Source organism: Schistosoma haematobium, chromosome 3 (assembly GCF_000699445.3).
Source record: "Schistosoma haematobium chromosome 3, whole genome shotgun sequence".
NCBI lineage: Eukaryota > Metazoa > Platyhelminthes > Trematoda > Strigeidida > Schistosomatidae > Schistosoma > Schistosoma haematobium.
The window spans coordinates 15,030,868-15,049,247 of record NC_067198.1 but is presented as its reverse complement, the minus strand read 5'-3'; the positions used below and the strand labels follow the sequence as shown (position 1 = coordinate 15,049,247).

The window sequence follows — 18,380 nt, the reverse complement described above, 5'->3', positions numbered from 1 at the left end:
CATCTTAAAACTAACTATTCATTCACTAAGTGTATTTCTAAGAATTGACGTTCAGATCAAAAAATAATTTATATGAAGTCAGTCAAGGTCCAGTTGAAAATGATAATAAATTAGCTATCATACAGTCATAATATAATATAAATTGAAGGAACAGTGAAGTCTGTGACAATTGATTGACATTTTGCAAATGAAGTATTTACTGTATGGTTCTCTGATTTTATTAAAACATTCTGTAATTTTGTGTTGATTTACATCCGATTGTCTCTACTTGTGTTCCCGTTCACTATAATGATACTAAACATATTAGTTGATTTCAGTTTTGTACCATAAACTACTTTAGAAATACTTTTTTCACATCATCATATAATAGAAAATAAATTTATATATGGATAGTAGCTAACAGTGAAATCCAGGATGCGCGTTTCATCCTATTTGGGACTCGTCAGCTGGGTGTACCTGCATCCCAGAGTTGATGTTCACTCCGGGATCCGAACCCAGTATCGTTCGCTTCAAACACTATCGCGTGATCCACTTAGCCACTAAGTTCAACACAATTGGAAGATTAAAATGAACTGTTATGTTCATTTTAGCTTCCTTATTTAGCAAATAATTTATTGAATGAAAAGCAGATGGTTAACTGAACTAATCATAAACCATTTCCAAAATATTTACACTTTCAAATAAATTGATCAAATGTTGGGTGTAATGATTATTAACTAAAACTTACCATTAAGAACTGTTTCTTTATGTGTGGGTTATACAGACGAAAAGTTAGATCTTACGTTATATATAGATCATATTTTGATTAAACTTAATTAAAACTCTACCGTAAATGAAAGTTCTAAGAAAGAAAAGATCATTCAATCTTACACTGTTTAGTATTTTATCAGTGAATCCATGTTTATTCAAGTTACTAATCTCAGATTAAACAAAATTATGCTCTATCAAAAATTAACGGAGTTCGAAAGTACTGATCAATAAAATCAATTATCAGTAATTTAAATAGTTACTAAAGTTTTATTTTGGTTGATCAAATGGTTATATCGAAGACTCATTATCTAGAGTGTTCTAAAGAATTTCGTACTTCTCACGCGTACTTACTTACTTACTTACACCTGTTACTCCTCGTGAAGGAGCATAGGTCGCTCACCAGCATTCTCCATCCAACCCTGTCCTGGGCAATCCTTTCCAGCTCCTTCCAGTTGTAATTCATCCTTTTCATATCTGCTTCTATTATCCGACGTAATGTGTTCTTTGGCCTTCCTCTTTTCCGCTTCCCTTCAGGATTCCAAGTTAGAGCTTGCCTCGTAATGCAGTTTGACGATTTCCGTAATGTATGTCCTATCCATTTCCATCGTCTTTTCCTAATTTCCTCTTCAACTGGAAGCTGTTTTGTTTTCTCCCACAAAAGGCTGTTGCTGATGATATCCGACCAATGGATGCTGAGTATCTTGCGCAGACAACTATTTATAAATACTTGTACTTTCTTGATTGTGGTTGTTGTAGTTCTCCAAGTTTCAGCTCCATACAGTAGAATTGCCTTGACGTTCGTATTGAAGATTCTGACTTTGATATTGGTTGAAAGTTGTTTTGAGTTCCATATGTTCTTCAATTGTAGGAATGCGGCCCTTGCTTTGCCAATCCTCGCCTTTACGTCTGCATCTGAACCTCCATGTCTATCGACGATGCTTCCCAGATATGTGAAGGATTCTACATCTTCCAGAGTTTCGCCATCAAGGGTGATTGGATTGCTGTTCTCCGCTTTGAATTTGAGGACCTTGGTTTTCCCTTTGTGTATACTGAGGCCTACTGATGCAGAGACTGCTGCTACATTGGCTGTCTTTATCTGAATCTGTTCACGTGTACGTGATAGGAGGGCTAGGTCATCTGCGAAGTCCAGATCGTCTAATTGGTTCTGAGCTGTCCATTGTATTCCGTGTTTTCCTTCAGATGTCGAGGTCTTCATAATCCAGTCGACCACGAGAAGAAAGAGGAAGGGAGAGAGTAAACAGCCTTGTCTGACTCCGGTCCTTACTTGGAATGCATCTGTCAGCTGTCCTCCATGCACTACTTTGCACTGTAGTCCGTCGTATGAGTTCCGGATAATATTGACAATCTTCTCAGGAACTCCGTAGTGTCGAAGAAGTTTCCATAATGTCCTCCTATCTACACTGTCGAATGCCTTTTCATAATCAATGAAGTTGATGTATAGTGACGAGTTCCACTCAACTGATTGTTCGACGATGATCCGTAGTGTTGCAATTTGGTCTGTGCACGACCGATCCTTTCGGAATCCAGCTTGTTGATCTCGAAGTTGGGCATCTACTGCATCCTTCATCCGGTTCAGCAACACTCTGTTGAAGACTTTCCCTGGTATTGACAGTAGTGTAATGCCTCTGTAGTTTTCACATTTGCTCAGATCTCCTTTCTTTGGAATCTTGATGAGGTGTCCTTCTTTCCAGTCCATTGGCACTTGTTCCTCCTCCCAAATCTTTTTGAATAGAGGGTAAAGCATGCTTGTGGTTACTTCGACGTCTGATTTCAGTGCTTCAGCTGGTATGTTGTCGGGTCCTGCTGCTTTCCCGTTCTTGATTTGTCTGACGGCCATTCTAATTTCTTCCGTCGTTGGTGGGTTGACATCTATAGGAAGATCTGTGTGTGCTACTTCGATGTTCGGTGGATTCATGGGAGCCGGCCTATTCAGGAGTTCCTCGAAGTATTCTACCCATCTGTTTCGCTGTTGTTGAATTTCAGTGATTGGCTTGCCTTCTTTGTCTTTGACCGGCCTCTCTGGTTTACTGTATTTCCCTGATAGTTTCTTCGTTGTATCGTAGAGCTGTTTCATATTTCCTTCTCTAGCAGCTTTTTCTGCCGTCGTTGCTAATTCTTCCACGTATTTCTTCCTGTCGGCTCTAATGCTCCTCTTCACTTGCTTGTTTGCTTCTATGTATTCAGCTTGTGCTTGGACTTTCTCTGCTCGTGTTCGGCTGTTGTTAATTGCTGTCTTCTTGTTCTTCCTTTCTTTGATCTTGTCCAGTGTTTCTATAGAGATCCATTCCTTATGATGGTGTTTCTTTAGGCCCAGAACCTCTTGACACGTTGAAGTCAATGTTTCTTTGATGCCTTTCCAGTTGTCCTCCATGGTAGTTTCTTCTTCCTTCAGTAGATCTTGAAAGGCTTGGAATCTGTTGTTGAGAGCTATCTTGAATTCATTGAGTTTGTCAGTATCTCGAAGGAAGGCTGTATTGAACCTTTGTAGTGCTGTTTGTCCACTTGTCCAGTTCTTTTTTAGCTTCAGTTTTAAATTGGCTACAACTAGGTGGTGATCTGAAGCTACGTCAGCTCCTCTCCTGGTTCTCACATCTTCCATTGTCCTTCGGAATTTTTGTTGATGCAAATATGGTCTATCTGGTTCTCTGTAGTGTGGTCCGGTGAGATCCATGTAGCCTTGTGTATACGTTTGTGTGGAAATATTGTGCCTCCTATGACTAATTTGTTGAATGCACACAAATTTGCAAATCATTCTCCATTTTCGTTCCTCTCTCCCAGTCCATGTCGTCCCATAATATCTTCATATCCAGTGTTGTCTATTCCGACCTTGGCATTTAGATCTCCCATCAGAATGGTGAGGTCCTTTCTTGAGCATTTCTCTATGATTGACTGCAGCCGCTCGTAGAATTGATCTTTAATGTCGTCGTTGCTATCATTGGTGGGTGCATAACATTGGATAATATTCATTAAGATCCCCTCCTTCTTTGTTTTGAATGATGCTTTGATGATTCTGGATCCGTGGGATTCCCATCCTACAAGTGCATTTCGTGCTACTTTGGACAGCATTAGAGCAACTCCCTGAGTGTGTGGAGCATTTTCCTCTTCGTGACCGGAGTATAGCAGCATCTCTCCCGTAGCTAGCCTTTTCTGTCCAGCTTGGGTCCAGTGGGTTTCGCTGATTCCCAGTACTGCCAAGTTGTATCTCCTCATTTCCGTTGCTATTTGGCTGGTCTTCCCGGTTTCCCACATTGTTCTAACGTTCCATGTACCTATAAAAATTTTTGCTCTGGTTGTTAGAAGGGGCATCGGCCTCGTGGCTTCCGAAGGAACTCGGCTTTCACCATGAAGCGTCATAATTCTTCTAAATGAAGACCTTCTAACTCTCAGGGCAGAGTTAAAATGGTTTGAATTATTTTTTCTGGTAAGCGTTTTTTTAGCGAGTTAGTTTTCTACGGGATGGGGACGTTAACCCCATGCCCAACCCTCCTCCTTTACCCGGGCTTGGGACCGGCAGTAACCCTATAAGAGCTACAGGCGGAGTTCTTCTCACGCGTAGACCAATAAAATGAAGTTATTATCTTATTTGATCAGCATACTGAAACGTTACTAACTCTGTAACTTTCTATAAACCACCTACAACTGCTGCCCTGAAAACTGTTAATGTGAACTTTGGTGAATCGGCACGAAGCAAAATATATACATGTAAAAAGTAACTGGAAGTACACTTGATGTCAGAAACCATAGCTGAAGTGATATAAGGTGGATTTTCAGTTTAATAAGCTGCTTGGGAGGGATAAAAAACTTGTCAATAGTCATTGGGTCAGATGTCTGTCTAATAATAATTTCCAACAGCTCATCGAATATGAATTAGACATCTACTAATGCTTCCTTATTATCCGTAGCCTAACGACTAAGCTTAGCAATTTGTCGATGCTTTAAAGCAAGCTCTTCTACGGGCAGACAGTAATGGTATGCTATTCTTTGTTCCTATCATTCATTATATTGATCTATTCTGAACCCAGTTATTTCTAACGTCCAGTTCGAATAGCTTTAAATACCATACTTCTGCTAAACGTAACGAAACAATGAAGGACAGTGTTTATTTAAGTTGGATTGTCAATTACTTGTTAAGTTAACAACTCAGTAAAACCATGAATATGTGGAATTAGTGAACAAGTAACTAGGAGACTTTTATACAATGTACAATACATCTCAAACATAAAAATGGCATGCAAATCAATTCAAACAAACCGTTAGCAAAAGCAAAAGCATTTTAGACATCGCATTTGATATCCTGTTTCATATTTCCAAGTTAAACTCCTAAGTCATTAAGAATGGAAAAAATGTCACGTTTAATCTAAATTGTATCAAGTTAAACGTCATCTTGTCTACATTACAATATAAAGTATAGAAATAATATCCAGGTAACGGATCAATTTTTTTGAAGTTCTCATTGGACATAATTTATACTTAAAAATCTCGGCGTGTTACTTCCATAACATTTATCTATTACCAACGATTAAGTTAGATTTTCTGATTATTTATCAAAAAGATACTAAAGATGATAATATTTTACGTTTAAACTTATGAGAACAAGTTTAAATAATCTGCCAAATGTATAAATGACAAATAAACAAATAAATAAATCTATTTCAAATACAAATATCATATTGCCTTTCTCATGATTATATATAGGAAGGCTTAGTTGCATTAATTCAGAAAATCTATCATAAAGGAATCATTTTGTATGAATAGTAATATATATATATATATATATATATATATATATATATATATATATATATATATATATATATATAGGACATGGTTACGTGTCCAGTTTAAATCCTGTCAAATAATATATAAACAAATATAAGCAATTATGGATTGTCGGTATACATTAGATTTTGGTAAACCATTTAGTCACATGTTTCATATCCTATTGATTTGATTATTATCGATTTATATTAGCGGTTATATTAAAAAAAAAGACATGGTAATGTTTTAAACATTAAATTTAATTGTATATTGCATAATATATAGAATTACATTACAATTCTGGCTTAACAACCATTTAATAAATATACAATTGAGAGTGTTCAACTATATCAATGCTTCAGGACATGTATTAACAGAATTCAAGGGTTAGAATGATAATGAACTGTTATAATTAAAACACTATATACTAATTAGCATATTATATAATTAGAAATTAGATTGCAATGCATCTTAATTTAATAATATGATACAAAATATAAAAAAAAAGAATATAATTTAGGTAATACAATTATTAATATTTACAAGTAACAGTATGGCGTTGTGAAGAATATAGGGTTTTTAATTAAAATCATGAATCGATTGATGTCAGGTAGAGACAGGTATCTTACTTAATTACGCCTGTTACTCCATGTAGAGGAGCATAGGTCGCTCACCAGCATTCGCCATCCAACCCTGTCCTGAGCGATCCTTGCCAGTTCTTTCCAGTTGTTATTTATCCTTTTCATATCTGCTTCTACTTCCCAACATAATGTGTTCATTGACCTTCCATTTTTCCGCTTTCCTTTAAGATTTTAAGTTAGAACTTGCCTCGTGATGCAGTTTGACGATTTCCGTAATGTATGTCCTATCCATTTCCATCGTCTTTTCCTAATTTCCTCTTCAACTGGAAGCTGTTTTGTTTTCTCCCACAAAAGGCTGTTGCTGATGATATCCGACCAATGGATGCTGAGTATCTTGCGCAGACAACTATTTATAAATAATTGTGCATTCTTGATGATGGTTGTAGTAGTCCTCCAAGATTCAGCTCCGTACAGTAGAACTGTCTTGACGTTCATATTGAAGATTCTGACTTTGATATTGGTTGATAGTTGTTTTGAATCCCATATGTTCTTCAATTGTAGGAATACGACCCTTGCTTTGCCAATCCTCACCTTTACGTCTGCATCCGATCCTAATTGTTCATTGATGATGCTTCCCAGGTACGTGAAAGATTTCACATCTTCCAGAGTTTCGCCACAAGGTGTGACTGGGTTAGTCTTCTCGGTGTTGTGTTTGAGGATCTTGGTTTTCCCTTTGTGTATTTTGAGGCCCACCGATGCAAAGGCTGCTTCTACACTAGTTGTCATCATCTACATTTGTTCGTGTGCATGGGATAGGAGGGCTAGGTCATCTGTGAAGTCCAAATCGTCTAATCGGTTCTGAGCTGTTCATTGTATTCCGTGTTTTCCCTCAGATGTCGAGGTCTTCATAGTCCAGTCGATCACCAGAAGGAAGAGGAAGGGGAGGGTAGACAACCTTGTCTGACTCCGGTCCTCACTTGGAATGCATCTGTCAGCTGTCCTCCATGAACGATTTTGCACTGAGAGACAGGTATCTGCCTCAGTACAATGAAAGGTGGTGGCGCAATTCCGTGGATTGACTGAAGTTAGACAATAACACCACTGGATGAATGGTTAGTGGTCTAGAGGTTAAGTATTCGCGCACGAGACCGAAGGTCCTGGGTTCGAGTTTCGTGATCGGAATCGTGGATGCGCATTACTGAGGAGTCCCACAGTAGAACGAAACCGCTGTCCAGTGCCTCCAGGTTTTCAATGATGAACCAACATCAGTCGATTCATGATCTTAATCAAAGAAGTTTAGAATTCAATTTTATTTTTATAAATTATCTATTTAAAAAGACAAGAACCTCTTTTACCATTATAGACATGATATATTTAATTAAGTCAACTTCAAATTGTACTTGTATCGAGTACTTGTTGATCGTTTGATTTGTGCTGTGCAAATAAACTGTAGTCGTATTGTCTTCTGAAAATTATGCACCGTTATGGGATTAGTCTAATAGCGGTTATCAGAATGGTTGATATATGAATTATAAGAAATATCACGAAAACGTTCACTAAAAAAGGATTAATCAATTATCTCAAACTTCACAATATAGATTTATGTTGGATTAAATGAGCTAATGAAGTGTAGTCGGTTTTTATATCACTTAACTATGAAATTTATGACAATCAAATGCAGCGTGAATAAGATAATGGTAGACATTGATAGACATTAAACTGCAGATTTTTCATGTGAATATTGATGCAGGCTGCAACATTTCATCTAACTATCAAACAGCAGTGAATTGAAAGAAAACACCAGCATCAATCTATGTATCATTGAAATATAAAAAAATTATTTAGTAAGATACATATATGTAACAATATCGTAAAGGCTTCCATTCAGAAGTTAGTAATCAGAACAAATATAATACAACTGAATGCACACTAGTGTGTAGTTACATAACACATATTGTTCCAAAATGCACTATTATTCTTCAATAATAATAACAATTCATGGGAAAATACAAGTCAAATAATACCAAGTGAATTTAAATTCACCCCATTGCACAGTCAAGTAGCTATCACGACTCAGTAACTGAGTGGATAACGCGATGGCGTTTGAAGCGAATGGTACTAGGTTCGAGTCCCAGAGTGAACATCAATTCTGAGATGCAGGTACATCCAGCTGACGAGTCCCAAATAGGACGAAAGGTGCGTCCTGGATTCCACTGCTGGCCACTATCCATCATTGCTTACAAAAAGCTTGTGAACTAAGGCAATATCGAGGCATACACACAATATGCACATATACCAATAACAGACTGATCAATTGCAGTGCTAGACCTTATTGGGAAGATACAAGCCAAATAAGACCAATTGAAGTCATGAGTATGTTCCTTTTATGAAATAAGTGTTTTATATTGTTTCTAAATTCATTGATTACAATTGTTTTAAGTGTGAATATCTGGCAGTTATCAATAAAAGAACACTAGTGTAAAATATTGTTGATAAGTTTAGGATGATTATTTGTCATGCAAATTTCTAATACACTTGACACTATTTATGGTATTTGTTATACTGGAAGACTGAATCGATGCTATCTAGATATCTATCATAAATGTAGCTTTAACATTCAAAATAAAATATAAATAACCAGTGCATTTGGTATTATAAAACGTTTATAGTTTTATATGTTATATACATTACAAACAATTTTTGATTTTGACAATGTTTATCATAGTTATCATCATATAGATTTATTTCGTCTCTTTACAATCATCTATGTATAGAGAATAATGAACATTACAATGAACTAAAAGAATATGATCGTTACGTTTGATAAAATGATTATTGTACCACAAAGTCTATAGTTTTACTTTCAATTTCAAAGCCTTTACACCAAGTATCCATTAACAAAATCACTTCATGTTAAAGTTATTTTTCATGTCTAGTAAAATGTCACGTCTAGTGTTAATGAAGTATTAGCTTTATCTTATCAAATGAAAAGCAATAATGCTTTTATCTATACTATTCTCCATACGTTTCTATACTAGACATAAAACGTTTCAGTTTTCAAGTTATAAACACATTTTATACTCATTCTATACACACTATATGCTCACTAGTGACTGGTTTCAAGAAGTATTTCGTGGAGTTCTAGCGAGAAACAGTGACCAGTGGATTTCAGCCGGATCTGTTGTGAGATAGTAATTCACTGAAGAAAATGGTGAATGTGTCGCTCACTTTCATGGATTAGTTGAAGTTAGGAATTAACACCTTTGGATGACAGCTCATTAGTCTAGAGGTTAAGCGTTCGCACGCAAGACCGATAGATCCTGGGTTCTAGTCTCACGAGTCAGGATCGTGAGTGCACACTACTGAAGAATCCCATACTAGGATGGGACAGTCATCTAGTGGATCAAAGTTTTCCATAATGATCTAACTTCAATTGGCTCATGATCTCAACTATTGACATTCTATGTTTACAAGAATTTACCTAGATCAAGTTTATCAATCAAAGATTTCTTTAATTTCTAATAAGTTCATTTATTGAATTAAGATTTTAAAACACAAAATAAAACAGCTAAATATCAATAGAAGAAATTTAAGTTGATTCTAAGTATTAAGATAACTATATTACTTTCTCTTTTCTTTTTCTTTCTTTTTTGGAAACCCGAAAAATTAAAGGTTTCTTCGTTATAAAAAAAAAGAAAAAGAAAAGAAGACAATTACTAACGAAACTTATTAGTTCTACTGATAAAACAGCATGAGATCTAAAATTGAATGAATTCAGACTATAGAAAAAAAAATAACGTGTAATGATGGATAAACGAACAGAAATGAAGATGATCTTTTTAGGATGAAATACATAATTGTCTTATTTAGACAAGAAATCTATTCAATGTATTTTCAAACTTATATGTACTTTATAGAAAATAAGATAGTTTTACCATTAAAAAATGAAAGAAATAATCATATATAATATGTGATCAGTTTTGTTATATATATCAAAAGGTCTTATTCATATAGGTTCTTGGTTCGAATCTAGCGGAGGTGGGATGATGTATGCGCACTGCTGAAGAGTCCCATACTAGAATGAAACTGCTGTTCAGTGTTTCCAGGTTTTTCATAATAGTCTAGCTTCAATTGACTTATGAATTCAATTATTAGATTACTACTAGCTTCATAAAACTTCTCTGATTATTTATATAACTTGAAAATTATATTAACTCAATACGATAAGTTTTTCTTCTAGTTTCAACATTAATTTCATAGTAAAATAGACTTTTAAAAGGATAATTAATAGAATTTACACAAGAAATCTGCTATCATGTAATAGAAATAATGACTAGCTGAATTTAAAACCTAGTTATCTTTATTTTAGTTCATTGTTGTATCTGGTTGATAGGTCTTTGAATGATAACTTTAATTAATGATCATAGAGCTGATAAACTATTTATACAAGAAATAACTACATGAATAAATATGAAAATATAGGAAAACCTTAATTTGCATATTATTTTAACTTGATGGTGGTTACAAAAATGAGAATCATTAAAACTGTGATAAAAAAACAAGTTTTGAAAAGAGTATAAATCTTGCAAAGAGGAATTAAACGCTACGTACGTTGAATATGTAGAAAAAATAAACAATATCCGTATTTGGTGGCCCATGGTGATTGGCAGGAATCACTGTAAGTAAGTTTCATGTTAGTTTGAATCCATAAATAAAGTCTACCTGAAATCTCAAGTAAAGTGATGCACTCCATGGGGTTCGGACCCGAACCTCCCAATGTTCCAATCATAGGCATCATTAGTGAACTTCACGAGTCATTGTTGATATAGTGTTTGTCTGGTTCGTTGTGTTTAATGAATTCTATCAGCTAAATACAATGTATTTACTTATCTATATGAATAGATAAAGTTTTACAAATACTTAGGTGTAAATGAACTTAAAATTAGCTACTACTCAGTGGTCTATGAGTTTGAATGAATTTGCGTCATTGAGATCAACAGTGAGCCATATTGCTTGAGGTCTTGAAACGTCACTTAGATACTGGATATAGGAATTCGAAAAACTATATCTAAGTGAGATCAACAGCTAATAACTTTGTAAACAAATGGGTAGTCCTGATTTGATCACCCTGAATGTTTGTTTAAACTTCCAATTTAATTACCTTTATACATCAAATATTCAACATTCCATACTGTGTGACAGACAACTTATCTATCCGAATCTTAACTTAATAAGTCAACTTTTCTTGACTAGAATAGCACTTTTGTGTTTGTATTCCAGTTAAATATCGATTGGATATGATTTAACTTAGCTAACACTAATCCTTTTAGTTATCTTAAGATTCTGATTTATTCTTACTAACTAGAACTTTAAGAAGTATGGTCAATATGATTAGGCTCTCTTTTATTCTGTCACTGAAAAACAGTACTTTTAGAGTTTGACTATTAACTATATATATATATATATATATTCTTTACAATGAATTTAACTTTAGTAATGAATTTCAATGTTAATAACACAACCAAGTACAAGTTACGTTTTAATAGTAGATAGTTAAATTGTCACCATATATTGATTAGACTCTTCATGAAAGTATTACTGTGGTGTGGGTCACTTATATCCACATAACTAATATATAACGGTGGTCAGGCATAGAATGTATTTCACTAGAACATCGATAAGGAAAGAATGGTGAATGGAACGCAATTCGTATGAAAATGCACGAACAATGAAATCTGAGATAATGGACTGATATTTACAAAAGGAACAGTGAAGTTTGAGACGATGCATTGATATTTCGCAAATGAACTATTTACTATGTGTTTCTCAGATTTTATTGAGATGCTCTGTAATTTCGTGTCAAATACATTCGATTGTCCCCACTCGTGTTCTTGTTCATTACATTACTTCCAACGTACCATTCAGCCATTTAACTCCACAAATCATCTTTATTTTTGTTTTCTACTTAGACGTTTTCTGTTCACAAAGTTTATAAACATTATGTAGGTTTGAATTATTTACTGATGACATTTTGGTTATTTTAAAACATGGGTAATTATAACACAAAATCATTCAATATGACATCAAATAACATCGGCATAACATAATAATAAAACTTCAATAGACATTAATTTCTGTGTTTGCCAATCACAAATAAAATAAAATATTCTTAGAATTTTATGACTTGTTAAGATAAATAATGGATCACTAATCACATCATAAATTGAAAATATAACAGGTTATGAAATGTCTAGTCTCTATGCTTCAAATTATGTTGCACTGTAACTACACTTGTTTAAAATGGTTACTGTAGTAATAAGCATATTTAGATGGAAAACATGTACCTGAACTATCATCACCGCCATCATCATCATCATTATTTTTAGCGGGACATAGACTGGATTAAAGCATGCTCAATGCATGATTGCTTTGGCGCACGCTGATTGGTTAATCCTTACCCAATCACCGTTAGGCAATACTTGGTGAACACTCTAGAAATCTCATATGAAAAAACTATAAATATACTAACGTTTTCCATATTGCACTACTTATTTCCATCTAACCTTGTTATTTGGAATATAATCCCTTTTCCTGTACAACCGTGTTCTGATTTGGGGACTTGTCGAGTGAATCGGTGTCCGAGAATACTAAGCAATAGGAATAGCTGGGTTATAACTGTATGCGAGAATTATAACAATCACCATCATCATCATTATCATTAAAACGTGGATTAGACTAACCGTTTTACAACATCACAATATTTATTTTACATGGTTACGATTAAGAGTTTTACTAATGAATGAATTTGAAAACTACTGAAGATTTTAGAACTTTAATTAAGTATACAAGTTATGAATATGATTTTCTTTTGTTTTCTTTTCTGTATTCAGACATCTCTTGCATAGTATAATTGAATAGAAACCATAATTAATGTTCTTCATAACATATAGAATTGTAAATACAAAAAATCAATGCTCAATTTATGCATAACTTCCAAAATTCATTAGACTACTTTACGATTCCTAATATACATGAAATATAGTATGATTCAAAGAAATGATAACATCCATTTCTACCTTTTAATACCCCGTATGATTTAAGATCAAACTACAGAACATTGTCAGTGATTTTCTATTTATGATACTTTATTTTTATACTAAATAAATTTACTCAGTTATTTACCAAATTTTCGTACAATATCTTTTACTTACTCACATACTTATGTCTGTTACCTTTCATGAAGGAGCATAAACCGCCTACCAGTATTCTCCATCCAACTAGTAATGTTTAAATATCTCATTAGTAATAAAAAAATCAAAGTATTGGTCACTAGTTCATATATTTTAAAATAACTGAACAAAATCCAAAGAATTTTAAAGAAGCACAACTAGTTGATGAACTTTAACAAATATCTAATTAGTATGAGAAGGGATTTTGTGGATATTATAATAATTTTAACAGTTGAGATTATGAGTCATTTGAAGCTAGACCATCATGAAAAACCTGTAAACACTGGATGACCGTTTTTTTCTAATTATCTGAAGCATTTGATGATCATATTAAAAATCAATAAATGTTGATATCAGATAAAATCAACTGATGAATGAGTTTAGTATACGTTTAGTGTCGAGAAATCTAATTATGTTTATTGCGAATAATCACTTGTGAATTATCTAAAAGATTTGTTATTTAATAAGCAATAGTTCAGAATAATATTCTATGTACCTTGAACTGCTTAACGTATAAAATAGTTATGCTGAATTATCAAACGAAAATCAGCATATGAAACATTTGGGTGGCCTAGGATTTACTTTCCCTTGTGTTGCCCCTAGTAAGGTTTATAAAAAAAAAATAAAGTAACATTTTGAAATTAACTGAAGAATGTTTCGCTAATACAATCTGTACACCATAGTGCATTTACATTGTCCTCCAAGTTCAGTATAGTGGTGTAGTTTTGTATCGGGTGGCAGAACAATTAACAATATCTCAATTTTTTATAATATTTTCAGTTTTAGAAAGACTCTAATTTATGGACAAACCAATCTCATTTAAAAGAACAGGTCTTGAATTTCGTCACGAAATTCATTTATTCATTTGGCTAAATACCCTATTAGCATTATAGATAATGTCAGTTCGTGATAAAAACATTAAATCTAATTCTCAACTCTGACTATCAACTGTAAATCGTAACCTAATGCTTGATTTCATGAGTCAATTAAAGCTAGACCACTATGGAAAACCTGCAGGCGTTGGTAGGCCGCTCCATTCTATTATGTGACTCCTCAAAAGTGCTCATCCACGATCCCCCTCGCATGATTCGAACACAGGACCTATCGGTCTCAAAGGTCGTTTACAAATTAATGCACCACCCTCTTCATCACTTCTTACTGAACAATAATCGTTCATAGTAGTTAAGTTCATTGAGCTTTTGAAGTGTAATCTTTCAGAAATAATTCTCTGAATCCAAATATTTTCTTGGAATTCATTGTTTCATGAATCTTTAATTCAATATGTTATGTCTTATAAATCTCTAGTTTCATTTCATACATTCACATATATATTTCTCTTTCAAAAAAAAGAAAAGATATACACAAACATAACCCCTCTCTGAATAAACATATTGAACCCGACATTTATAGGATCGATAAATCTGTTATAATTTATTTATTTCAACATGGAAACTAATGATCGCTAATAAGTGATTAGTAATAAAAATGTACACAGAATTAAATTATTGTAGTAGGTATACAGAATGTAAGTGTACATACACTTACAGTGTAATATTTAAGAAACCATATGATGAAATAATGTTACAATGATAATTACATTTTATATTGTTTTCGTCCTACTATACTTAACCCCATATTTTTATATAAGATCAACTATTGAAATTGTTATATATAAGTGTTGAATATAATTTCTATGGGTCATTTGCACCTGTGAAGTAAAAATTATTTTTTCTCCAAGATGACTTACATAAGTAGTTTACATATTAGCCTATAGGCTTAAAATGAATGAAAAACAAGCATATGCAATAATATTTTTTTTCAAAGGAAAAACATATTGACTGAAAGTAATGTATACTTCTATATGGGTTGTATTTTTATGATGAATCAATTGTACAACAGCAAACCTAATCGAATTAAAATTCGTACTTTATATACTTTCAGTATTGAGTGAATCATTTTGAAAGTAGCATAGTTTTGTAAGAGCTTTAATCTACTAAAAATGATTCTTTATGCATAATTTGAGTAGTTCAATAAGATTGTTTGAATTACAGTGGTAGTCTGAGGACTGAAATCCACTTAAGATTCTGAATTAGTACATTAGATATAACAAAAAGTTTGTTGGAACATAGGCATTTATTAATTCCACAGTTCAATTTAAGGAAATAAACGGTTACCTTAGCTTAAGCCGAATAAATTTATGATCTAAATAAAGAGATGAATTATCATTGTATGGACTGAAGTAGCTTACTGTAATAGTGGAAAGATGGATCGTTTAAAGATATTTCAAAATGGTCCTACATTATGAAAAGAGCTTCATGACTATTCTAAATAACTATCGCTGAATTTAATGAGGAAACTAACCAGAAAAATATAACCACCTTGACGGGAACTGAAAGACTGTCAGAGTGTTTTGGAAATTTTTAGTCAACACATTTCAACACACTTATGTTTTTCTCAAACTTGTCTAATTATTCACATAAATTCTGACTAATTTTAGCATGTATTAGCCGTTTACAAATTCCATAGTTAGTCTTCATAGGATCAATATCTAATTATATCTCTAACTAAGGTAACGTTACCACTCAACCTACAACTGAATTTCTATCTTCTGAGTACGTACATTGTTCAATAGCTTTAGATTAAAGAAAACTTATAAACATGTAAAAACCTTTTGTGTTTGTCAACAGAATCTGAAATATGAAAGTAAATATTAAACTAAAGAAGAAGAATGTGTTTGTAAAATCTCCATGAATGAATTTGAAATAAATTCAACGTTTCACCTGGCAATCTGCTTCAAGCTTTTTCAAGGAAATATAATCAAACATGACAATTATCGAATATAAATAAGTACATGGTTCTTCAATTCACTGTATACTAACTGAATAGGTTATTCAATCAACGTTAATAATGTTTAAAGTGGGTATTTGCATTAGTGTATAAAAGACATGTGGTGTAAAACGAAAAGTGTTAAGACAGTAGATTGTGTGTATACATAATTGGTGTGAGAAGCAATTTCTCTGGTTAGTGAATTTCTTACACACGCAATCTGTTATCTTAACACTTTTCGTTTTACACCACATGTTTCTTACACACCACGTACCTATGTATATTCGAAAATTTTGATGTTTGATTATATTTCTTTACAAAAGCTTGAATCAGATTGCCAGGTGCAACGTCAGATTTATTTCAGATTCCCTCACAGAGCTTTTACAAATACATTCTTCCTCTTTATTGTCTTACATTAACTCGGAGCCTAAATACTGTGAAACTATTCGACCAAATTTAGACGAAAGTCCTTATAGACTGAATACTAAATTAATTAAGTACGGATTTAATGTCATCAAAGTATCCATTTTATTAGTATCATTACAGATTTCTAATTTTTAAAAATGTTTAAAGTTATTCTTTCTCTGTGATGGTGGTTGAAGGTAGTCAACAGGATACCCCGGACCCAGGGTTTCGTGCTATTTGCACTTTTCAGTAAAGTGTACCTGTACTCTTGAGGGAACTGATGCTCTCTGAAAGATTCGATCCTGTGTCACCCAGTTTTAAAGTTGGAGACGTTATCACTGGGTTATCCAAGCCGGGATCGAATCCGTCATGGAGCACTAGTTCTCACAAGATTATAGATGCACTTTGCTGACAAGTGTCAAATAGCACGAAACCCAGGTCTATAGTTTTTTGTTGACTACTTCCAACCATCATCTTATCTCAGCATAATGCACAAAATGTCGAGTCACCTAGACTAATGGCCACATTTCAACTTGGTCGATAACATTCAATCAACACTAAGAAACACCTGACAAACATAACATTGATCACAATCCAGTAATCAATCAATTGTGAATATTTTTTCTCTATCTAATTTTTTTATAGTTCAGTTAACAAAAAACAATATTCAATCATTATAAGCACTTTCTTTATTTCATTTACATTGTCAACTACATAGAACTACATACTTTATATGTAGTTCATGAATATTAACAGTAAACTATTATTCATTTAACTATTTTACATCATATAAAATTAGTATAGTTCATAAGTTTGATATTCACGTTATACATTAGTAACTATTTATTGAATTCCCTGTTGTTGTTTTTTTGTTGTTGTTATAATGAAGCCGCTGATTAGATACTACTATTTCTTTTGAAATTGTAAATTAAATAAACTTTATGATAGATGGTATATACATACAATTCTTGTTCTTTAACTATTATACGGATAATAGATGTGAATGAAATAGTCTTTGGAAAAAAAAAAACAGGTTTATTTATCGATAGTTGTGGAAGTTCAAAAAAAAAATTAAAAAAATTAAAAAAAAAAAATTAAAATAACGTTGTCCTACAACTAGAATTTTTCTCAACTTTTAGTATGTTTTCATCAATTGATAGTCAAGTTTTCAATAAATTTCATGTTTCTTTTTGTATTGTGTAAATGAATAAAGTTTTAGTTGTTATGTTAAAATGTACTTTTATAACTATTTATTATAATTGTATAAAATACTATCACGTCCTACATAGTCTGTCAATCAATTATACATTACCGGTTATAATTGAATAAATGTTGATATGTCTAGATGTAATGAATAAGGTAAGAATCGAAATGATTTTATTAGATATTAATAACAAATTCATAAATGTTTCAATTATCACTCCATCATTCAATAGAAATACACTAAGTTATGTAAAATGTTCTTATTTGATTCTTGATTAAATTGAAACACATCAAACTGGGTAGTAGTTGATATTGTGTTGTGTTGCTTATATTGACATAAGTAGTATATGATGTTAGTCGTGGACAGAAGGTCAGGTAGCAGAGAGACAAGAGGATCGAACAGCAAAGAATGGAAACAGAATGCAATTTGTATGAAAATGCAAGAACAATGAAGTCTGAGTCATTTTGAGAGAATTGGTGGACATTTCGAAAATTAAACATCTACTTTATGATTGTTAGGTTTTATTAACAAGTCCTGTAATTTGTGTTAAATACATTCGACTCTCCCCACTGATGTTCGTGTTCACTACAATATTACTTAACTAAT

At 33.0% G+C, this 18,380-nt stretch overlaps 1 protein-coding gene across 1 annotated transcript in view; it reads right to left on the bottom strand.

The window, feature by feature from the left end:
- MS3_00005079 (uncharacterized protein) overlaps positions 1-18,380 on the bottom strand; it is a 124,324-nt gene that overhangs the window by 76,699 nt on the left and 29,245 nt on the right. The window lies entirely within an intron of this gene.